At 38.8% G+C, this 25238-nt stretch overlaps 1 protein-coding gene and 1 pseudogene across 5 annotated transcripts in view; one reads left to right on the top strand and one right to left on the bottom strand.

Moving 5' to 3' along the window:
• Window positions 1-25238, bottom strand: part of GRM8 (glutamate metabotropic receptor 8) — an 865522-nt gene that overhangs the window by 522975 nt on the left and 317309 nt on the right. The gene's annotated exons all lie outside the window — the stretch shown is intronic.
• The window catches only part of LOC102404567, a 76511-nt pseudogene that overhangs the window by 12054 nt on the left and 39219 nt on the right, over window positions 1-25238 (top strand).

Here is a 25238-nt window from a genome sequence, read left to right on the forward strand (position 1 = left end):
GCGGCACTCACAGTAAATAACACAATATGTAAACAGTATGTCAATTTGATGTAAGAAATGCTACACTGTAGGGTAGCCTAGAGATATGGGACCAACAGAACAGGATCTACTTAACTACGAATAAGATTCTCCAGCTCCTGTCAGTGACTGTAGGAATACATGGTTAAAGAACTATAAAAAGTAGCTGTATGGTACATGCATACACACCAGGATCAACAAGTCAGAAAATATTTCAGAAGTAAGTTTATGTTGATTTAGCCAGCCAGAGCCAGCAAAATCTATTTTTAATGGATACTACCAGTGAAAAATGTCCAGTACTTCTTGAGAAAATGTGATTGTCATTAATAATTTAAATACAATGTAATAAACCCCTTGTGCTTATGTACAAGGAAGATTTAATTTTACTTTTCTAAAATAAGAAACAGACAACTCATCTTGAAGTGGAAGGAATATGGAGAAAAAATTTAAATAACCATTAATATGGCCATTTGAAAAGAAAATAAAACATCAGTTCTAAGAACCAAGGATGGTGGTAGGGTTCAGTACATTTTAATCACAACTAATCAAACAGTTTACACAAGGCTTTATTTATTTCAATGTTAAAACATGTCAGAACTTGCAAGAATAGTTTTTTTTAATTTATTCCTATTATTGCAAGCTGTGAATGTACAAGTCAAAGCAAAATTGCATCCTTTAGAGATTCACTATCAAACTCACTGAAACCAAGAAACATCTATACCCAAGGTGCTATAGGAAATACAGCAGGTGTGTTATAACATTTTGCATTAAATTATATCATTTATCTAAGGGGATTCTTAGAAAAGAACATTAAGCTTTCAATAATCCCAATATCATCTAAGCACAAAAATGAAAACTGATCAGAACTGCAAATAGCAAAAGGATAACCATTTGTTACCTCATAAATTTCTGTGATACAATTTTACAACCTCTATTCATGCAGTGACTCCCAGATAAAACTCATTCTCTCTACAAATGCATTACTGTATATTTTAACCATATACTATAGCAAGTAAATATCTATAAAATAAAAAGCAGTTTGTGGGAAAAAAAATCCTGAAATATGAATACTATTGAATAATGAATAGTATGACAGACATACTTGCCCTACCATTCTAGCACAAGTTTACTCGTGACATGACACAATTTTCTCATTCCTACACTGAATCATGCCCATTTGCCATCTGTACCACCCTGGGCAGACACTTCACCTCTCTGGATATCAGTTTTCTCATTTCTAAAAAGAAGGGTGCTTGACAGCAGGCAGGAATCTCAAGATTCCTTTGAATTTTAACATTTTATATTTCTATGAATATACCACATACACTGTCTCCCATGAGTACTGTGAATTACGTTAAGTTCTAATATGAAAATAGAAAGAATATCACATAAAAAACAATTAATTGCTTTCTTTAAAGCCTACAAGAGAAGAACTAGAAGAGACATAAGAAAATGTGTTCAGTTCAAAATTATGAAGTCTGGCTTCACAAATCAGAGGATGACTGGGCAACTTAAAAGCTAATTTTTACAAGAGTACTAGAGTATCCATCAAGTGCTTAGGTTCTGGAGACCAGTTTGTGGGAGCACTCTCATTCCTTCTCAGTTCAATGAAAAGGAAACGAGAAGGTGGTTCGGCAGAGTCATGAAGAAGATGGAGACATTAATGCAGATTTCTCCATTAATAGCTTTCATTTCACCATTCAAACTCCTCTCTTCTCCTTTCATCCTTTAATTTCTCTCTCATATCTTTACCCAACTGCTTTCCTTTGCTTCCTTTCCTTTTCTCATACTCCATCCTCTCCACTTTCAAAACCCAGAAAATGGTGACAGGTCACATGATACAACACCCCTCCAAGTTTGCCTGTCCCACTGTTCTCTAAGATTCACTAACAGGACAGAGCAGCAAAAGAAAAAGAACTGTTGTGTGGCCTGGAGTCTGGTTAAATATGGAAAATAGAACACATTTGTTTATCTCCACTTCCTTCAACTATCCAATTAAATTGTTGAGTATAACATGCGGAAAACAGGGAAAAAAATGTTATCAAAGTTTCAAAAGCTGAAAAGCAGATAATAATCAAGTCAGAATTAACTTATCACAGTATAAAAAACTGAAAGGAAAACCCACAAGGGGTGGAATGCAACTGATACCAAAGCAACCACTCCACCCAGCACCAGGAAGGCTCTAGGAGTGGAAGCACCAGAGACTCCAGAAGGTGGGAGTGAAAATCGAACTCGATGAAAACCTGTGTCAGTGTCTTCCTCCAGCCCCAGCCTCTCTGCACAGATCAGAGCATCACTGTCTGTAGAGGATGAACCCAAGCACACCAAGGACTGAGCAAGTTTCTATAAAGTGAAAGCCTGTATGCTGAATGGGGAGTACTTAGTCCCCCTTCCCTGCTTAACATTCAGACCTTAGCTGCCTAACTTTCATCAGAAACTGACCAAAAGGTAACACCATACTGATATTCATAAATGGATATCTTCCAATTAGATAACCATGTCTACCTGCTCATTTTAAAGTGAAACCACAGTCAGTGAACCTGACCCACACTTTTCAAGCTTCCAAAAAGCACCAGGATCACATTCCTAATGCCACACCAAACAGAAAAAAAGAACTCAGTGGACACAGAAACAAGACATAAGAAGATGATGACTTCAAGAATATTAATAATCTCAGAGAGAAGACATTCTGTCCATGCAACAAGAACAGGAGGCTATAAAAATGAACATTCAGAGAATAAGAAAGAGCTCATAGAAATTAAAAAGATAAGTGAGATAGGAACATCTCAATAGATAAGAAAGTTGAGGAAAGATTTCATAAGGTAAAACAAATGAAAACTTGTCATGAAATTAGATTCATGCAGGATATTCAACATCAAACTTTGAAGTCTCAAACAGAAACACAGACCATTACAAAGAAATAAAATATTGGAGAACTCAAGAAAATGAGTTTTTAAATTGAAAAACACCTGTCAAGCTTCTAGCAAAAAGAAAAGAGAAGGAAGAAGAAAGGAAAGACCCACATGAAGAAACACACAAGATTTTAAAATCACTTGAGAGTGAAAACACATTCTAGAGAAAGGATTAGGGCTCAGAACGGCTTCTGGATTCTCAATGGCAGAACTACTGGTCAGAAGAAAATGGAGCAACACATTCACAATGATGAGAAAAGACGAGTTCTATTCCATACACACACACACACACACACAAAACATAACCATTAAAATATAAATCAAATGCGTAAGTAAAATAAAGTCTATTTCACAGATGCAGAAATCTCAAAAATCTATTTCCCTTCTACTTTTTAGGAGGCTTCTGTAGGATCTACACCATCCAAACAAGGAAGGAAACAAGAAAGTGGAAGACTCTGAATCCAGGTAACAAGTTATCCAACACAGGAAAGGTAAATGGATTTCTCAAAGAGATGATACAGCGAGGTCAGAGTTAACAGGCGTGGAACTGGTCTAGAGATCACCCAGTTCAGGTTGGAGCAGGAAGATGGAAGATTCCAGAAGTATCTCAAAAAAATAAAGCCAGAATTGATGGAATATTTGATGTGTTTGACATACTGAAAGGATATGCATAGTTCTACCCGAGTTTGAAGAGGGATTTCATAATAGATACACCAAAAAATAAAGCTTATGACAAAGCAAGGAATTAATTCTAGGAAAAACAAAATGTATATAGAAGAGAAATGTTATTTTAGTACCTTTCTAAAGCAATCATAACATCAAATGCAGATTCATGACAATATAAACATTGAATATCAAATGGACCAAAATTGTGATACAATCCTGCTGGAAGGATTGTTTTAGGGCATGTCTATGTGAACACACATGTGCAATTTGTGTATGGTGTTTATTTCTGTATGAGTTGTCATAATCTTCCACAGTAAGACAAATGTTAAGATGAAAGTTTAAAAAATCAAGATGTTGTGGGGGGAAATGGAGACAAAACCCATAAAAAAAAAAGTCTAAAAGTATTGAAAACAAATTTTCTAAATTTAAAATTGGGAGGACTGAGGTGTCTGATTGTGTGATTGCTGTTTTAGTTAAGCCTGGTTGTACAATATACAAAATCACTCAGATACAATGCATGTGTGGAGTACTGCTTTTGAAAGTCATGAAGTAAGAAGAAAAAAAGAAAAAAAGCTGAAGGATGGCTTCTACCTGTTAAGGGAAACTCTTCTGTAACTGGATTTCTCTTAAAAATATTTCTGTATCTTTATACCTAGGCCTGTATCATCTTACCTAATTGGGGGATTTGCTTATTTGTTTTTTGGTGGCATAGCAGATGCTTGTTTAATCTTATTGTGACCAAAACCCAGACAACAATGCATATTGACAAAAATAGTAATTAATAGGAACAACATGAAAACCTACATTGCCAGAATTTAAAGCAACAGCTTTTATCTCTTTCAAAACTAACCTGTCCATAAATGTTTCCCACCCAAACTCTACAGATATATCAATAACTGTTTTCAAGGACATAAAAACCTATCATTTAAACAAAAACACAACTAATACTTTACCTGGACACTATTTCCAATTTAATATAATGTTTGCTGTTATGTTAAAAAAAAAAATGAGTTCTCCACCTAAGGATATAATTGTCTCCCAGGTGATCTTACTTCAAGGAACACAAGGAAATGATGGTCTATGGGCAAAGTGGCTGTAGGGTGGAGGGGAGCCCAGAGGCTCCCAGAGGTGAGTATGTGCAGTTGGGGACATTGATGGAGGTGACTAGTATTCTAGCTTTCAGGCACATGAGTTTATAGTAGCTTTGAGAGGTGTTCAATCCTACGCCACAAGAGAAGCAGGTGGAAATAAAAAGCTGTCATTCAAACCCCACCAGTGAGGATCTGAAGCCTTGGTAAAGGTGGTTTCAGGAAAATATGAAAAGATATGAAGGAACTCCTTGGCCAAATTTTAGCTCATCCATCCAGAATTGAAACCTGATGAGCCCTAAGTGGGAGATAAATCACTGAATATTTCAATAATCTGTGATTTGAATACATTCTATGTGTTAAATATATGGTGTACACTGAAGCACTGGAAGTTAATCTATACATCACATTTTTCCAGAAAAGATTTGCCATGATTTCTTTTCCAGCGACCAATAGGTTGCTTCCTCTTTACCACGTGAAAGATGAGGCCCCACCCTCAGCATGCACAGGATAAACGCAACTGCAAACAGCAACAATGGGAAGAAAGTCTCCCACCAGCACCGTGCCAGGCACAGGAGATGAGAGACCAGACCCTGGTTTTCACAGAATTTGGGCTCCAAGAGGTGAAAGAAGCAAATGGTATTGGATTCATAAGTCATTTCTTTAATACCAAATAATAAATACTCATTTTAAGTCTCACAGATTTTGTAACAGCAGCTGGGCATAAAATTGTGAACAATCATACAACCTAACAATGTCACCCCAAAACTGTTAAATTCTTTTCCTGCATTAGTCACTGTGCAACAGGGATTATACTGTCTAATCCCTCTGGTGTCATGGATGTCCCAGATGTGCTGTGATTTATGTGAAATCAGGTGACTACATTGTTTTCTGATAACAGGTTTTTCTCACCCTCCACCAACTCATATCCACAAGCCCTCGAAAGGGTGATATTACCTTTCTTTCATTTTCTTTGGTCCTATTGACCTGATACCTGTGTGGTTTATCTTTTTTATTTTAGAAAAAAAAAATCACTAATCTTCTTAGATGTCGATGGTGTCAATAGGAACCAGGTTCTCATCGGGCTCTAATTGGACACAGCATTGTGCAAAGGAAGTGAACGGACATGCAAGTCTCTCAGAGCCAATTTATGCGGGAAGTTTAAGGAGGAAAAATAGGGAGAAACAGGTCAATGCCTTTCATGAGGACAAAAATCGAGTCGAATAAATGCTTGCTCGTTGTCCTCCAGGAAAAAACATCTCCAGTGAGTGTCTGTGGGACTCAGGTAGGCGAAATCATAAGTTATGTGAGAAAAGGCAAAAAGTGGGCAAAGAGGAGGAGGAAGAAGGTAAGGAAAGAGGCCACAGCATCAGATGAAAAGGAGACGGTGCTGAATAGCTTCAGGTAGGATGTGACTCAAGAGAACAGTAAGAATTCAAATACAGGGCCTGTTCCTTCCTGCTTCCATTTATTATTATTAAGCATGAAAAATAGCCAAAATAATACTGGGTTTGTCATTTTTAGAGCTCACAGCATACATTTCATCTATTTTCTGCAGCACGGTTAGCATTCAATTTATTTTTCCATGGTTGCTACCATACAACATGGGCATAAAACTGTGAAAAATTAAATAGTTCCAAAGTGTAGGTGGGCTTCTGTGAAATTTGTGCTGAATGAATTTTTAGAAAGCAGAATGCAGTACTAGAATTGCTGCACATGTGTTCTATTATTAAATAGCTAATTCTTCTAAATTGGGAAGGATAATAACAAGCAATCTTGTGGAAAAACTAAAGACCTAAACAATACAATTCTAAACCAAAGTAAAACTGTTTTGCCTTTTTTTTGTACTTTTATAATTGTTAAAGTATCATTGTGGCATCATAGCACAAAAACAGACGGAACAACAGCTAAAGAAAAACATAGAAAATAATACTCTCCACAACCTTACCATCCTAGTGTTAAAATTTTTTTCAACATATTTCAGACTTTATCCACATAAACCCATAAATATCAGTTTTTATTAATCTGCACATACTTCTGGTGTTCGGTTTTCCACTGATCATTGTTCTGTTAGTATTCTTCTATGCTATTTCAAGAGAAGCTGCAGAAAGAACGCTGGGTTTCTAGCAAGATGTGCTTTAAGACTTAGCACACATGATTTCCTTGTACAGTACTGAGAGTCATCATTTTCTCAGCTAGTCAACCTTCCTTGGAATTGATATAACCAGTTTTACTTACTCTTCTCCCTGTTCTTCAGCATTTAGGTCATGAACAATAGTTCACAGGTCTAAGTACCAATGCAATACACACTTCCATATCATAGCTCTTTTCTTCTTTTGAAGACTATCTTTGATATAATTTCGTGGCAAGATGAACATATTTTTATATGCTCTATACTTTTTAGCGTGTGTGCCTGCCAAGTTGCTTCAGCCGTGTCTGACTCTTTGTGATCCTGTGAATTGTAGCCCGCCAGGTTCCTCTGTCCATGGGATTCTCCAGGCAAGAATACTGGAGTAGGTTGTCATGCCCTCTTCCAGGGAATCTTCCCAAGCCAAGGATCAAAACCACATCTCTTATGTCTCCTGCATTGGCAGGGGTGTTCTTTACCACTAGTGCCACTTGGGAAGCCCTTTTAGTGCATACTACCAAATCATTTTCCAAAAGAATTATACAAATTTATACTATTACCAGCAATAGTATAAGTCAACCTACAGAATGAGAAAAAATATTTGCAAATAATATGATCAATAAATGGTTAATATCTAAAATATGTGAACAGCTCATACAATTCAATATCAAAAAAACCCAACCCAATTACAAATGATCAGAAGACCTGAACAGACATTTTCCCAAAGAGAACATGCAGATGACCAACAGGCACATGAAAAGATGCCCAACACTGCTAATCGTTAGGGAAATGCAAATCAAACCCTCAGTCAGATACGATCTCACATCTATCAGAATGGCTGTGATCAAAAATAACACAAATCACAAATGTTGACAAGGACATGGAGTAAAGGGAACCCTCATACACTATTGGTGGGAATGTAAATGGGTACAGCCATTGTGGAAAATAGTATGCAAGTTTCTCAAAAATCTAAAATTAGAAGTACAACATGACCCTGAAATTCCACTCCTGGTTAATATATATATATATATATATATATATATATATATATATGTATATATCTGAAAGAAAAAACAAAGACACTAATTCAAAAAGATCCATGTACCCAAATTTTCAGAGCAGGATTATTTACAATTGCTAAGATATGTGTCTGTGTGTGGTATTATACTACATATATAGTACATTATACACATACAATGGAATACTACCCAGCCATAAAAAAGAATGACATTTTGCCATTTGCAACAACATGGATGGAGGTGGAGGGTATTATGCTAAGTGAAATAAGCCAGACAGAGAAAAACAAATAGTGTATGATATCACTTATATGTAGAGACTAAAAATACAACAACTAGTGAATATAACCAAAAAAATAACAGATTCACAGATATAGAAGACAAGCTAGTGGTTACCAGTAGGGAGAGGGAAACAGGGAGGAGCAATATAGGGGTAGGGACTTAAGAGGTACAAACTGTTATGTATAAAATAGCTATAAGGCTATATTGGAGAAGGCAATGGAACCCCACTCCAGTACTCTTGCCTGGAAAATCCCATGGACCGAGGAGCCTGGTGGGTTGCAGTCCATGGGGTCGCGAAGAGTCAGACACAACTGAGTGACTTCCCTTTCACTTTTCACTTTCATGCATTGGAGAAGGAAATGGCAACCCACTCCAGTGTTCTTGCCTGGAGAATCCCAGGGATGGTGGAGCCTGGTGGGCTGCCGTCTTTGGGGTCGCACAGAGTTGGACACGACTGAAGCGACTTAGCAGCTTAGCAGCAAGGCTATATTGCACAACATAGGGAATATAGCCAATATTTTATAATAAATATAAAGGGAGTCAGACCTTTAAAAACTATGAATCACTATATTGTACACCTGTAACTTTCATAATATTGTACATCAATTATACTTCAACAAAAATAACATACTAAAATATGACTGTACAGCAGCTTTGCCAATATTAAGTACTTTATGTTTAATGTTTTGCTAAAGTATATGAAAAAAAGATATCCCACCATATTATATAGATGTAAAGTGTTAGCTTTATTATATTTTACAATATTCAGTGGAAGTTGTCAGGAGTCCTAAAAGTTAATAAAATTTTAAATTATGACCCATAGTCCTGCAAAGAATTATAGGTATCATTTAACGTGGTCTTTCACCCATGGAGAAATTTTTGCAGCAATATCTTTGATTGAAACCTGGCCATTATTCTAGACTCCTCACTGTGCTTAATTGCCCTCATTCAATGCGTTACTAAGTCTTGCTGTTTCAAACCCAAAATCCCTCTTTAATCTGCCCACTCTCTCCCTCTCCCCTGCATGGCTTTAGTTAAAGCCCTCCTTAGCCCTCACCTGGATTATTGCAATTACCTCTTCTCCAGTATTTTTGCCTCCAGTTCAATAGTTGGCTTTGTGTGTGGTCTAAAATATTAGCCCAATGGTGAGTGTTACTCCTTGCTTAAATATTCCAACAGCATGCCATTTTTTTTCCCAGCACAAAATCCAGGCTGTTCATAATCTAGCTCAGCCTTTAGTCTCATTTGTCACCAAAAACCCCATACTCACTCAACACCTGCAAAGGTCATACTCTCACAAACCTTTGCTTAGATAACTGTTGTCTTGCAAGACTCATCTGGAGGGTCCACTTCTCCAGAAGACTTTCCTGATTCCTCATCCTCCCAGTGTTGGCTGGTCACTGATAATTCCATCAACACAGTTTAGAAATCTCCAATCAGAGCATTTATTCCACCATATTATCGTCACTTACTTAGCTTCTGGTTTTCCTGGCTAGGCTATTGGCTCTTTCAGGTTAATGTTGTGCCTTTAACTCTGACTCCTCAGTGCCCTGCAAAGTGTGCACTAGGAAATAAATGTCTGGTGGATTAATAAATAAAAGAGTGAACAGTCCAGCCTCTGTCTTCCAGTGAGAGTATCTAACAAACAACCGATCCTGTTTGTTGTGACTTTTAAAAACTAGAGAGCTGCTACTAAATGCCTGCTGCATAGGATTAGGCCAATGGTCTGTTGAAATGTGCAAGGTACGGTTAAAGTGTTGGATGGCCTGAAAGATACATGAAATTGGTGATCTTGGGTGATTTACTAAATAGAATCCTGGATGCTCTTTGACATGTGCACTGTGTGAATTCTATCTTACTAATAAACAAACACATAGCAGGAAAAATGCAAATAAATACATAGCATATGAATGCCTTTCAGGAAGAAATTGAATTCAAGGGTGATGCAGAGCCTCAAGTCCAAGCAGTCTGTCTCAGAGGGTTCTCCTGCAGGTCAGGAAAGCTGTCTGAAAGAAGCAAGTCTGGAAGGAGGCTGCCCGGAGGCAAAGGTGTTGACACATTTAATGGACTTGGGCAGCTCCTTTCACACATTTTCAGTATGAAAGAATGAGTGGAAGCAAGAAAACTGGAGGGAAGAATAAAAAGAAAGAAAGAAAGAAACAGGGCCAAGTGTATTTATTTTAAAGGGAAAAGTAAATAAGAGGAATAAGGGGGAGAGACATGGTGTCCTATTTATTCTATAAGTGTAAAGACAATGATTATAAAATGAGATGGTCCAATACCAAAGTGATGTAATTATGATGGTGCCTCATTTGAAAGGAAATACTATCTTGTGTGATCTGTCTAGTGCCACCCAAGAGAACTTTCTACAGTGATAGACATGTCCTATTCTGCCCTGTCCGGGACGGTAGCCGCCAGCAATGTGTAGTCGCTGAGCCCCTGACACATGGCTGGTGTGACCCAGCAACTGTGCTTTTCATTCTACTGGATTTAAATATAAATAGAAAGCTAGCATCCTTTGGGGCAGAGCAGAATTCTATCACCCTACAGGCTTTAGAAAATAAGAAAACTTTTAAATTTAAGGCGGAAAAGGACTTAAGGGGCAAGCTTACCTGTTTGGGAAATAATGAAATAACATTTTTATTGATCTTTGCAATTTATATGCACTTTCATGGGTTTTATTTAACAAGAGTGTAGACGCTGAAGACACAAGTGGAGTCTGCAGCAACAGAGGCCATAAGAAGGGAAACAGGGCCCTGTGCCCTTAATGGAATGTGACTCCTGTGGAGTAAAGACATTGCTGAGCCACACTGGACAGGCAGAGGACAACAGGGACTAGAAATGCAGACACTGGAGAAGACCGCCTGTGCCCAAACTCAGTTCTGATTTTCTAGCTGTGTGACCTTAGTCAAATTACTTAACTTCTCTGTGCCTCAATTTCCTTCTCATCTTAATGGGAACAGTAAGTAGTACTAACCACATAGGATTGGTATGAGTTTCAGAGGGTTCTCCTGCAGGTCAGGAAAGCTGTCTGAAAGAAGCAAGTCTGGAAGGAGGCTGCCCGGAGGCAAAGGTGTTGACACATTTAATGGGCTTGGGCAGTGTTTTTACACATGTAAAACACTTAGAACAGAGCCTGACATACATGGTAAATTGCTCATAATGGGTTAGTAATTAACCAAGAGCTCAGTGGTCCCCCCACCCCACACACGGTCTTTTGAAAGGACACACAATTCTAGTCTTGGCTGGTCCTTCTAACTCTGATATGTCTTTGCCTCATGACTCTCAAATGAGGTCTAAGACAGAACACCAGACAAAGGAAAGTATAATGTTAAAAAAAATAATAATGATAGATGGTCTACAACTAAGGTTTCCTTTGCTCTGGATAATCCAGTTCCAACCGACTACCAGCCTATTGGTTATTCTAGTTTATTTGCATGGTCACTTTTTCTTTCAACTTTCTAATAGGTTCCAAACTATAAGTAAGTATGAGCTGATGATTCCTATCAATTATTAAACATTTTCATGTGAATACAATATGGTAAGTGATATTCACAGGCAGAATGGTTCAAGGTCTCCTACTTTTCAACTGGGAAGTACTTAGTATACAGTCTTGCTCTTGGTTACATACTAGCCTGTTCTGAACTTTCTTTGCTTTTCCAAGACTTCACCACCGTCTTCCAGCTGTCACTCATCTACCTCTCGCCTGTCTTCAACCAGCACATGGCTTAGTACAGGTGGATAGATGCTTTTAAAGTTTTATGGACAGCTCTCAAGAGCAGTGAAATAATTTGTCTATAAGTACAGCTGATGTGGAACACATTAGAACGGAGGTAAAATTTAGAATACCTCAGAAGAAAAGCATTAGTTACAATAGAGAATGATAAAAAAAAAAGTAAGAATTTCCAGAAGTTATGTGAAATAAATTAAAGATTTTCAAGGTGTTTCAGAGCTAACAAGCCACAGCATATGACAAGGGCTCCTATAATTGCTAGCAAGGAAAATGCAAGAGTATTTTTTATTTTCCTCCAGATAACAAATTCAACGATGTGCTTTGAATCAGTAGCAGAAAACACTCAGATTGTGAAGATGCTATGAAAAACGGTCATCTCTAGGGACTTTATGAATTAATCCTTATGTGAGGCATGCTTCCGCATGCTTAGTGTGAATTATTCCTCCTAAAATTACACTAAGCAGCATAGAAAATGTAGCTTGCAACCAGCTTAACAAACAATAGATTAACAGTATTTCACATCAGCCACAGATAACTGAAAAGTCAAAAGCCCAAATATGTATTTATCAAGAATTCATAAAACATTTATTTTCAATAGAAGAAGTCATGGTCTCTCCTTCATTTCTTACACTTGGAAAACACCGGTGATTATCCCAGTAATTTCAGAGGGCAGAAGTCTCACCAGGGCACTTGACTAATGTAAATGCGTCTCTACAATTCTTCACTTTCTAGTTGGAAATGGAAAAACTCATAACAAGGAAAACACAGTCTCCTGCAACAACCTGAGTTACTAATGAGCCTGTTGCTTTTCAGACAATCTTGTACAATATCTAGACAAATGCTTCAGCCAGCACTGCCTGGTGTCTTCAGCTCACACTGCAATATATTATTCCCTGATGTGGGTAATAAATTACAAGTACTTAATAATTTATCACAGTTGCTTTGAAAGCATCACACAGCACTTAGCATCTAACTCAACAGAAAATAACTATTGACCTTCTCACCAAAAATTCCCAAGGCCTCATTTTTACAGTCATTTGCTAACATTCCTTTTAGTCCTCTTAATTTTAGCTCTGAATTTTAAAATAGCATCTTAGTTGGAAAGAAACTTCGGGGTTATCTAGAGTAAACCCTCCCAATGTAGGAATTTCACTAGCCTCTCCAACACATTACTGTAAAGGATTTTTCTCTTTTCCTGAGCATCTCTAAAACATTGTTTTGTTTGTCCATTGGTAGGTTGGCTACTATGGTTTGGCTTTGTTGTGAGTCTTTCTTTAAGACTCTATTATGTTCATTGCAGCATTTGGACTTTTATTTTAAGGACAGTGGAAACCCAAAATACGTGACGGTTAACTCTTCTCCATGCCAACACTACAGATTGGAAGGTAAGAAAGTCAACCAATGAACACGTTGTTTATCCTTAATTAATACCATATAAAGGGTGTATTTTTAGTTGGCAAACTAAAGTCAAGGTTGAGACCACACAGAGAAAGTCATAGACAACTAATAAAGAATTGACACTGTATTCATTATTTAGGAACATTTTTGAGTTGGCACAGTGAGCCAACATGCAGGACTCTGTAGAAGAATTATAAAGAAAAGGCATAATTCTCACCCTTGAAGAGTACATGATATAGTTGAGTAATATAAGCAGGCATGTGCACCAAGTTGTATTATTGAGTTCAAAGGATATCATGTAAATAGCATACAAAAATGCCTGGAGACTTGGAAAAAAAAGTTTAATGAACTGAGTTAATCAAAGAAAACCATGAAGAGGTATAGATTTTACAAATTAAAATATATTTTTTTAAAAAAGAATGAGAAGGCCTGTATTCTAGAAGGAGTAAATATTATCAAAAATGAATTTGTACAATTAAGACTGGGGAGGCAAAAAGGAAAAGTAGAGATGGATCCTTCAACTGTTTGACTAAGACTAGAGTTGTGATTAAATGAAATAGAGAAAGAGTTCAATCTCTGGAGTTCAACAATATCAAAAAGCAGTTATGGTAAGAGGTTTGTCTGGGTTCCAGGAACCCAGATATCTTGGATATCTAGATATCCAAGAAAGGGTTAGAATCAGATGATCATGATGCTGATGGTGAAAAGCTCAAGATTCCTTCCCTGAGGAACTAGGTCTCGTGACCTCTTAGAAAGACCTATCCTCTCATGGGGGCAAGGGAAAGACCCTCAGAATCATACCTGGACATCAACCACAGCTGTATGGTGGATTAGCCCCAAGCAGAATGCATTTAATGGAAACATACTTCTCTACCTCAGGAAAAAAAAAAAAAAAAAAAAAAGGAAGGGTTTCAAAGCTTTGAAAGAAAGAAAGCACTGGGTTCAATTAAGTTGCACACAATCACATGGGTGTTATGGGCAATGCAACCAAATAGGAATCATGAAAACAATTCAGCACATAGAGATTAATGATTGGACTAAGGTTATCTAGAAATTGACTCTGCTGCTGCTGCTAAGTCGTTTCAGTCGTGTCCGATTCTGTGCGACCCCACAGACGGCAGCCCACCAGGCTCCCCCGTCCGTGGGATTCTCCAGGCAAGAACACTGGAGTGGGTTGCCATTTCCTTCTCCAACGCATGAAAGTGAAAAGTGCAAGTGAAGTCATTCAGTCGTGTCCAACTCCTAGTGACCCCACAGACTGCAGCCTACCAGGCTCCTCCATCCATGGGATTTTCCAGGCAATAGTACTGGAGTGGGTTGCCATTGCCTTCTCCAGAAATTGACTCTAGCCAGGTAAAAGCATAGCTGGACTCACCAAGCTCTTTCACTTGACTCAGTATATCTTCTGTTCTCACTTAACTGGTGACTAAATCATTCTTCATGTGTTCTTCTCTAACCCCACTTCCTTTGCTACCCCCAAATAGCATCTTGTACTCTTCTTTCTAAGCACTTATTACAGTTTGCTGCTGCTGCTGCTGCTAAGTCGCTTCAGTCGTGTCCGACTCTGTGTAACCCCAGAGACGGCAGCCCACCAGGCACCCCCGTCCCTGGGATTCTCCAGGCAAGAACACTGCAGTGGGTTGCCATTTCCTTCTCCAATGCATGAAAGTGAAAAGTCAAAGTGAAGTTGCTCAGTTGTGTCCAACTCCTAGCGACCCCATGGACTGCAGCCCACCAGGCTCCTCGGTCCATGGGATTTTCCAGGCAAGAGTACTGGAGTGGGGTGCCATTGCCTTCTCCGTTATCACAGTTTACAAGGTTGATAAATCTGTGCATGTTGGTGGATTATGTAAGTGGGAGTTGTGTTATGGAGATAGTTGCTAGAGTTCAAATCTTGGTTCCAACACTTATGAGTTGTAAATGTATCTCATGCCTCATGATGGTTATGGAAAGATTAACAGTTAGTACATGTGAAGGTGGCAGAACAATGCCTGGCATGTAATAACACTTCACTGAATATGGCATCAATCCCGATGGATTCATGAGAGCAGGGACCTTGTCAATTTCATCTACCACCTCCTCTGCAAGACAAAGCACAGTGCTTGGGATGTAGGGGAAGCTTAGTGAGTATATGTGGAATGAATGAATAAATCATCACTCCATACTAGTCACCAATCAGCCTTGATACCTATGTAGGTGGTGGTGATGATTTAGTTGCTAACTGGTGTCTGACCCTCGTGATCCCATGGATTGTAGCTTGCCAGGATTTCTCTGTCCATGGGATTCCCCAGGCAAGAATACTGGAGTGGGTTGCCATTTCCTTCTCCAGGGAATCTTCCCAACCCAGGGATCAAACCCAATGTCTTCTGAATTGCAGGCAGATTCTTTACCACTGAGCCATCAGGGAAGCCCTGATACATATGTAGATACACATTCATTCTGTCTCCTTGCTTTCAAGGACTAGGAAAAGACATCATTCCTTTTGGGTGCCCTATATATTGCTCATAACGATCAGACCTATACTTAACCCAGTATTTTCCTAATACTTAAGAAACCAAATTTAGAAAAATGTGGGTGGAGGAAAAATCCCCCAGAGCTCTCAACTATGCTATCAAAGTGATTTTACATTTTAAATATATAAGAATTCATAATTTTAGTATATATTTAAGAAAGGCAAAGAAATAGCCAATCCCTCTTACTTATCAACTGTGCGTCTTTCAGCCACAAAATGTAATTATTTAGCCCTGCAGTAAATCATTCATAAAAGTATTTAGGGATGGGTCTCCACAGCATGCTTGTGACTTTCTAAAATTGATTTTAATAATGATATACACAGAGGTTAAACCACAGAGTTAAAAATGAACATACCAGTCATTTCTAGGCCAGAGAAAGTAGCAGTATAAATAAATTGAAAGGTAAATAAATAAAATGTAGCTTTAAATGACTAGAAATATTAAAGTCATCAGACCACTGAACAGTATGAGGTTCCTCTTGAGGGTCAGGAATAGAAATCTAGGGTCCTTTATGCCTGCAGTTAAGATCATGGGGGAGGCAATTTCACCTACACAGTCAAACAAGACACAGGAAGAGACCAGAACTGTTGGTTGGACCAGACCTATGAGTCATTTCTTCTATGGAAGGAGATCAAACAGTTAATCCTAAAGAAAATCAACCTTGAATATTCATTGGAAGGACTATTGCTGAAGCTGAAAGTCCAATACTTTGGCCACCTAATGTGAAGAGCTGACTCATTGGGAAAGACTGATGCTGTGAAAGAGTGAAGGCAAGAAGAGAAGCAGGCAGCAGAGGATGAGAAGTTAGACAGCACCACCAACTCAATGGACATGAATCCGAGCAAACTCCCGGAGGTAGTGGAGGACAGAGGGGCTTGGCATGCAGTGGTCCATGGGGTTGCAAAGAGTCAGTCATGACTTATGGACTGAACAACAACAACAACGTTTCCCAGGCTTAGGAGAGAGCCTTTCCCTTCACAGTAGCCAAGATATAGAGACAATCTAAACTTCCATCATGGATGAATAGATAAAGATACACACACATACACCATGGAAAATTATTCAGCTTGTAAGAGAAGGAAATCCTGCCATTTGCAAGAACATGGATAGATTGGATTCACATCAAATTAAGTGAAATAAGCCAGTCATGGAAACACAAATACTGCATAGTATCCCTTACACAGACTATCTAAAATAGCCAAACTCATAAAAACAGAGTAGAATGGTGGTTGCCAGGGACTTGGGGGAGAGGGAAATGGAGAGATGCTGGTCAAAAAAGTACAAAGTTTCAGTTATGCATGATAAATACTGTAGATCTAATGTATAACAATATGACTATAGTTAATAATAATCCATTGTATGCATGAAATTTACTAAGAGAGTAGATCATAAGTGTTCTCACTATTAAAAAAAGAAAAAGAAGAAGAAGAAAGAAAAAGAAAATGCAGATAAACAATAAGGATAGTTCCCTGTGTTATACAGTAGATCCTTCCAAAGAACACCCAGGACTGATCTCCTTTAGAATGGACTGGTTGGATCTCCTTGCAGTCCATGGGACTCTCAAGAGTCTTCTCCAACACCACAGTTCAAAAGCATCAATTCTTCGGCACTCGGCTTTCTTCACAGTCCAACTCTCACATCCATACACAACCACAGGAAAAACCATAGCCTTGACTAGACGGACCTTTGTTGGCAAAGTAATGTCTCTGCTTTTGAATATGCTATCTAGGTTGGTCATAACTTTCCTTCCAAGGAGTAAGCGTCTTTTAATTTCATGGCTGCAATCACCATCTGCTGTATAACATCATTATACACCTTAAATATATACAGTTTTAAAGCTGGGAAAATAAGTAAAATAAAATAAAGGAATTTTTTTAAATCTCTTAACTCAAATCCCACTATTACAGCTCATTTTCTTTGACTAAGAAAACTTTGACTCCATGGAGGTTTGGAGCCATGTGCTGAAAGATTGTGCAAAGCCACAGGATAAACATGGCTTATTTTCCTGGAAATTAAGTGTGACTTGAAGATTTGAGGAAGAGGGAGGTGAATGTTTTAACCATTCATTTAAACCATTTGTTTCTTTAAACAAATGGATCAATGGTGCTGCAGAATCTAAGATTTGCATGCATTTTAAAAACAAGAAACCACAAAGAATCATCATGCTTGGAGTAGATAATTTTAAGCTACCCAGGAGTTTGTACTGAAGAGGGAAACGTCATGGGGGAGAATTATTCAGAAAGAAGAGGGCAGAAAGGCAAAGTTCCCAATTTGGCTGAGACCCAGACCTGCTGAGGAAGAGGGGCTGGGAAACCCAGGTATAGGAGAACAGGAATTCTCGACACCGAAACAGGAAGGCAGCAACTAAAACTGACAAAACCCTAGCAAAGTAGATAATCAGTCCAAGGAAGTACTGTGTGGGGATGGAGAGGAGAAAAACCTCAAGGTTGGGGTGCAGCAAAGCCAGAGCATCAGAACTGCAGCTACTTGTTGACTCAGCAAGTGAAAAGGGAAGCAAAGACACACACACATGCACCCTCATATGGATCCAGAATGAATGCTGATAATTGTGTGTATAGAGGATGAAAACAGAAATCAACAAATATAAAGAGGAAACTGCTTAAGGTGTCCAGAGGAACCTACCTTATCAGAAAATAATACACGCGTATAACTTCCCAACCATATATCCCAGCATACTAACTTTACCAAGTACTATGACTCTTCTGTATATTCCTGTTTCTCTCATTACATAAATTTTGTTCCTTAATATAAACTTGGGAAGCAGTTTTGTCTACCAGTTCAGTGCTATCAGAGGCAACAGACAACAAGTTGGCCACTCAGCTCGCTATTTTCACATCTTCATGCAACAGTATAAGCATGCTTGCTTTCATGTGTATGTTACTCCTAACAAGTCTGATTATTCCACCAGGGCTGGCAAACATGTCAGTATTAAGAAAAGATGGCAATCACTTAGACCATGATGCTTAGAATCAGTAATGAACATGTAGTTCCAGACACACAAGTAAGACCCCATGATAGAATTACCTTGTGATTGGCTGAAAGGAACAGAACAAATGATAGATATTTGAACTGGAAAAAGCTGAACACTTGTCCTACGGTATTTTTCCTTAAAACTCAATTGACATTGTATGTGTAAGAACATAGGAAGAAAGCTGAACAAGCAATAAGACCAGGAGAATAGTTTTCATTCCTATAATTTCTATGATGGATAGGCTCTTTGTGAAGGAGTAAGTTTCTAAAAGCCAGTTAGGGGTTCTGCCATATTTAATTTCTTTTCATAATTAGTCAGCAGGGTTATGGTAGGGACTCTGAGACTCCACAGTATCCATTCATCCCTCTTCCTTCTAATTGTAGAATCCTCTAAAATTTATTTAAGGACCTACTGTATAGCACAGGGAACTCTCCTCAATACTGTATAATAATCTATATGGGGAAAGAATCTAAAAGTAATGGATATGTGTATGTGTATAACTGACTCATTTTGCTGTACACCTGAAATAAGCCCAGCATCGTAACTCAGCTATGCGTGTTCTCAGCCGCTCAGTCATGTCCAGCTCTTTGCGACCCCATGCACTGTAGCCCACCTGGCTTCTCTGTCCATGGAGTTTTCTAGGGAAGAATACTGGAGCTGGTTGCCATTTCCTATTCCAGGGGATCTTCTGAACCCAGGGATCCAACCTGACTCTCTTGCATCTCCTGTATCAGCAGGCAGATTCTTTACCACTAGGGCCACCTGGGAAGCCCAAATCAACTATACTCCAATAAAAATTTTAAATAAATAAATGACCAAAAAACACTTCCCTCCCCATGCTGTGCCTATCTAAATAAGGAACACTAGGTCTCTGAATTATCATTTCCTAATTCTATGATATTGGGCAAGTCCCCAGGCATCTTTGAGACTAGGTTTCCTCATCTGTAACATGAAGGCAATGGTATCTTGCTCACTGATTGCTATTCATATTAAGTGAGATAATACATGTAAGATGTAGTTTACTACAATACCTACCTACAGAAGGCATTCAGATAATAACAATGAAAACTTTCTTTGGTATAATTGTTGTTCAGTCACTAGGTTGTGTCTGACTCTTTACATCCCCATGGACTGCAGCACACCAGGCTTCCCTGTCCTTCGCTATCTCCCAGAGTTTGCTCAAACACATGTCCATTGAGTCAGTGATGCCATCCAACCATCTCATCCTCTGTAGTAAAACGCCATTCATATAAGACAATAACACTTGTTATTGTTTGAGATGCACTGGTTGTCAGGCAAACACTTTGTGCTGTGTTCCTCATCACACTAATGGGTCACACTGGCCGCTAAAGCACATTCTATCCCAAATTTCATCAATGCCAAAACATTATGTTTCCAAACCCAATGTCTGTGGTTGAGATGTTCTAGTGGAATGTAAATTCTGCCCTTTGTCAAGTTAAATGCTTCACATGAGATTGTATTGTCAATGTTGTTTCTTACTAGTGCCACATTCTATCCAACTAAGCTGACATGCCAGGCTTGGCTAAGCAATAATTACAGCAGTGTGTCATCCAGCACCTTCCAAGACTTAATGATTTCACAAAACCAAAATTAAGTTTGAAAAAAAAAATGCCCTCTTAGCCTCCAGGGAACTGATTGGGACACTGAGTGGCATCAGTTAATCCAACATTCAGAGTGGAACAGGGCCTTTCTCTTACACCTGAAACATGGAGATAAGCCTGAAACTTAAAAAAAAAAAAAAAAAGTGCTTAAAATGAAGGGAAAATGAGCCTTTTCTTTTGTGGATTAAAATAGAACCTTTCCTCCTCCACCTTCAATTCTAACTCTTTATCCCTGTTATATCAGGGCAGAAAATATGTAGCATTTCTTCTTTTAATCTATTCCTTTATCTTTATTTGTAAAACAATCAATTTTGCCCAGACTAACATGTTTGTAGTGTTTCTTCTTGCAAGTTTCTGATTATAGTCACCACTCTAGTTTGACCCAGTTTTCCAAGCTGATTTTTCTCAGCCATGGAGCTGCTGGCTGAGTGACTTCACAGTTCATCTGCTTCCATTCCCATATGCCATGGTCCCTGCAACCTTCTTGGCTGCAACTGGTGGGCACTTCTGGGCACTTTATAAAGTGGTCACTGCTGTTTCCTTTCTGTACCTAAGCCCCTGGAGAGTATATGGGCCCAGGTCACGCCGCTTAAGTGGTGGCAGACCTAAAACCAGACTCCATGGTCTTTGGTTCCCCATGTAGACAAAAGCCCTTGAACCTCTGCAAATCAAATAAGAAATTTTAAAAGAACTTCAATTGAAGTATTCTACCGGGTGGCTCATTTAGGCACAGTCTTATTCTAGGACTCCTGGCTATATTGTAATAGCCCCTGTAAAGGCTGGGCTGGTTTTTACGATTATCATTTGTACCCTTCCCCCCTTTTTTTTGTCCTTCCCCTTCCTTTGAGAATGTTTTTGACTTTGTCCAGTTGAATAGCTTGCTGCTTGGCTGGTTGTCCTGGCTAAGAGCCCAGCCTAGAGCTAGTGCCCACCGTGTAATCATTGCAGATTACAAGATTGAAAAGGGGGCTTTGTATATCATTATTTGCTTGCTTGGCCAGTTTTCAGGTTATTTGTCTGCCTCTACCTTGAAACAAAGGCAATGATAATGAGGCACAGAGTTTTACACATTTTAGTTTATTATCTCTACAGCAGGTTTTTATGCAGGAATGTGATCCACGTTCAAGTTCTACCCATCCATCCAAGCTCAGTCCATTTGTTCCTGCTGCCCTGAGACTTCCCTTGCCCCCTCTCTCCTGTGTCCTTCTCTGAAGGACCACAGCACTTCTCACTTCTCCCATGACAGTTACTTCCAACCACATATTAAAACAGTTCACATCATTTTGTGTCTCCCCTACTCACTCACAAGTTCTCTGAGCAGGGTCTACTTGCCTGTTCCATCCATGACGCCTTCTCAGGGGCCTGCATGGCCTGTGCCATGTGCTCAGCAAACAGTGAGCCAAAGGGCATGCAGCACAGCCAGTGCCTCTCTTCACCCTGAGCATGAGCAGGTCTAATTCTTCATCTTCTGGAACGAGGTCTTGCTATAACTGAAGCAGGCAAGTTAGAGCCCTTCCTAAGAACCACGTCTGTACTATAGCAAGACAAGCTCACATGACTGTTTAAATAATTTTACATCCAGAAAAATAACAAACAAGATGACACTCAAATACAAAAGTGGTAGCAAAAGCTATAAACTCCAAAGTTTGTTAGATTTACAAATAATCACTATTAAATATGAAAGTGGGATCTACCTAGAAATATTTCTTTTGAAAAGTTCCTCCACTCTTACATCGGATGGGGTAGAAATAGTTTCTTCTAAATATGTAGGATAAATGAAAACTTTTCCTCTTCTTTAAAAGTTTAAATGTGATTTATAATTAAAATGCACCTTGGCATATCTTTTTTTCCACAATAGTTTTCCTTATCTGGATTGGAGTAAAAATTTGACAAAATGAGTAAAGTCTGTTGAAGCCACAATTTTTTTTTCTAGGTAGTAAAATTGACGAAGGTGATTTCTTTAAACCTGCCAAAAAAGTTTTAAGTTGAAAAACTACTTTCTGGATTGATTACATAAGCAGACAAACCTCCAAACATCCACATTCCCAACTCAAGAGAACACCATGGAGGTCCTTTGTTACTATATTGAGAATGTGTCTATTTTCAAAAACACCAAATCTCCTGATAATGAAATAGTCATCACATGGTCAAGATAACCACCCTGCAGACGTCTATGCTATTATTTTTTTTTTTCATTGCACATGTCTTTTGTCCTTCCTTCCTTGTATCATTTCCCCATTTCAGACTGTAAAAGTCGCTGGAGGGCTGAGACCATATTGCCAATAGCTCACTCTAATTGGAAGCAGTAGGTGCTTAAGTACTCATTACCTGACGGGGAGCATCACAATAACAAGCTCAGTTTGTAGGTCAGCGCTAATAAGGCCAAGGTCCTGGACCTGACATGGGTGAACGTTTGCTCTGCTTCGGGACAATAAACCAAATGCCTCAGTCTGGTCAATGCCACTGCGCACCCAGTGTGTTATGGGGGGGGGGGGGGGGGGGGGGGAGGGTGGAGTGTGGACCATCAGGAGGATTTGAATGAATGTTCTAGTTCAACTTCCCAACACAAGCAACACGGGGAAGTACAATCAAACATGGTGAAACCCAGTAGGACCAGACTGTGGTCAAGGTCAGAAGCAGGCATGGTGGTTCTCACTTCTGTTTCTTTCTCTAACACACTTAAGTGGGAGCCACACTTTCATCAGGAACACAGACTCATGAGCACTGACCATCAGACAGAGAGGGGACTCATTGGGCAGGTGAAGGGGGTGACTTCTATCATTTCATGGGGCACACATTTTGAAAAATGGACCCTGGTTGATAATGAAACCCAGCACTGAGTTGAAATTCAATCAAGTGGAACAGTGCATATCAATGCCTTCACGATCTTTTTAAAATGCAGTTTCTGATTCAGTAGGTTGGGGAACCTGAGATTCTGTGTTTCTAAATAAACTGGCAAGTGGTGCCAAGGCTGCTGGGCCCTTGAACCTCATTTCAAGTATTAAGTTGGTGCAAAAGTAATAGCGGTTTTGCACTACTGAACTTTGCTATTTCATACTGGAATATACTCTTAAATAAATATGATTATGTTATACATAATTTTAATATGCATTTCTCATTTTTTTGTCAATGACTTATTACTGGCTGTGTATTTTATATTTATTTTAGACTATGGAAATGATATTAGACAAAAAGCAAATCCAAGTGGTTTCCTTATTTAAGTTCAAAATGGCTCTTAAAGCAGCAGAAACAACTCATAACATCAACACATTTGGCTCAAGAACTGCTAACAGATGTACAGTGCAGTGATGGTTCAAGAAGTTTTACAAAGGAAATGAGTCTTGAAGATGAGGAGCATAGTAGCCAGTCATCAGATGTTGACAATGACCAATTGAAAGCTATCATTGAAGCTGATCCTCTTAAAAGTACATGAGAAGTTGCTGAAAAAGTCAACGTTGACCATCCTATGGTCATTTGGCATTTGAAGCAAATTGAAAAGGTGAAATCACACTCAATAAGTGTGTGCCTTATGGGCTGACTGAAGATAAAAAAAAAAATCATCTTGAAATTTCATCCTCTCCAAGCCACTTCTCAGATTGTGATGTGGAACAAAAAGTAGATTTTATACGACAACTGGTGATGACCAGCTCAGTGGTTGGACTGAGGGTCCATTTGCATGGAACATAGTGGGATAGCTCTTTGGGTAATCCAGTGTGGAACCCTATCCATTTTTCCACTCTCTAGTTGAGGGCTCCTATGTGAAAGATGATAAGTCAGTTGAAATTAGGTTTATAGAGTCATGTTCACAGAAGTGCCTCAAATGAAGGTGAGTCGCCCATGAGTTCAATGGAGACTAGTAAATAGATGGACAAATTTACATTCATACACAGATTGATTTAGACATTTGCCAAGTATTTGCCAAAAGAGCTTTTCCTTTTCTAAGGAAGGCATAGCCCTAATATTTTCCTTTGTAAAGGACTCATTTTACCAGTGAGTTTGACAAAAGTTTAAATATTAAATGCCTAAGCTAAATATATACATTAATACTTTCCGTATCTCCCCAGATAGATCAACTGACCCCCTTCCTGGGCTAAATACTATCAGCATGCAAATAAAATTGAGATCCTTAGGTTAGTTATTGTAGGGCTGTGGAGACTTTCCAGTGATCCCTCAGCAGCATGACAGAGAAAGCTGATACAGACCTTCTTCTGACTCTGAACACATGGAAAGTTGGAGCAAATATAACCAAAATAAATATTATAATGTAATTTTAATGTGAAGGAAAGATTGAAGATTCTCAGGAGTCATAAGCAAATAGGTAAGTCAAAGTCAGGACATAAGTAGGAGCTGGGGCTCAAAATAACCCAAAAGGGGTATTATGAGAATATGGGCTCTGAAGGCCAGGCCTAGTGTCCTGGCCTTGAATCTTGGCCCAGTGAGAAACCAGAACTGAACACCTGGCCCCTGGGGCTTCCCAGGCCTTGAATAGAGGACAGGAAAACCCCACCCTGCCCAGAGAGTATGAAGCAAGGCCTAAGCTCTATCCTAAACAGACTTCAATGATTAAGATGCTAAGGTAGTAATAAAAAGAAATTTGGAAGTGATATTTACTGTTACCCATCTTAAATTCAAACTGTCCCAGAAATAGAAAAAAGTTATCCAAACCTTTTTTTGACCTTGCTACCCAAAGGATAACTCAACAAAGCTAACACATGCATTTGCCACATATGAGATTTTTAAAAGTAGAGAAAAGGCCCATCCATTCTAGCAAATATAACCTGTTGATTCATATCTAAGCACACATATAACAACTCCGAGCCTCTAATATTAATATCATCATTCAGTTCAGTTCAGTTCAGTCGCTCAGTTG

The sequence above is a fragment of the Bubalus bubalis genome, chromosome 8, assembly GCF_019923935.1.
Source record: "Bubalus bubalis isolate 160015118507 breed Murrah chromosome 8, NDDB_SH_1, whole genome shotgun sequence".
Classification (NCBI taxonomy): Eukaryota; Metazoa; Chordata; class Mammalia; order Artiodactyla; family Bovidae; genus Bubalus; species Bubalus bubalis.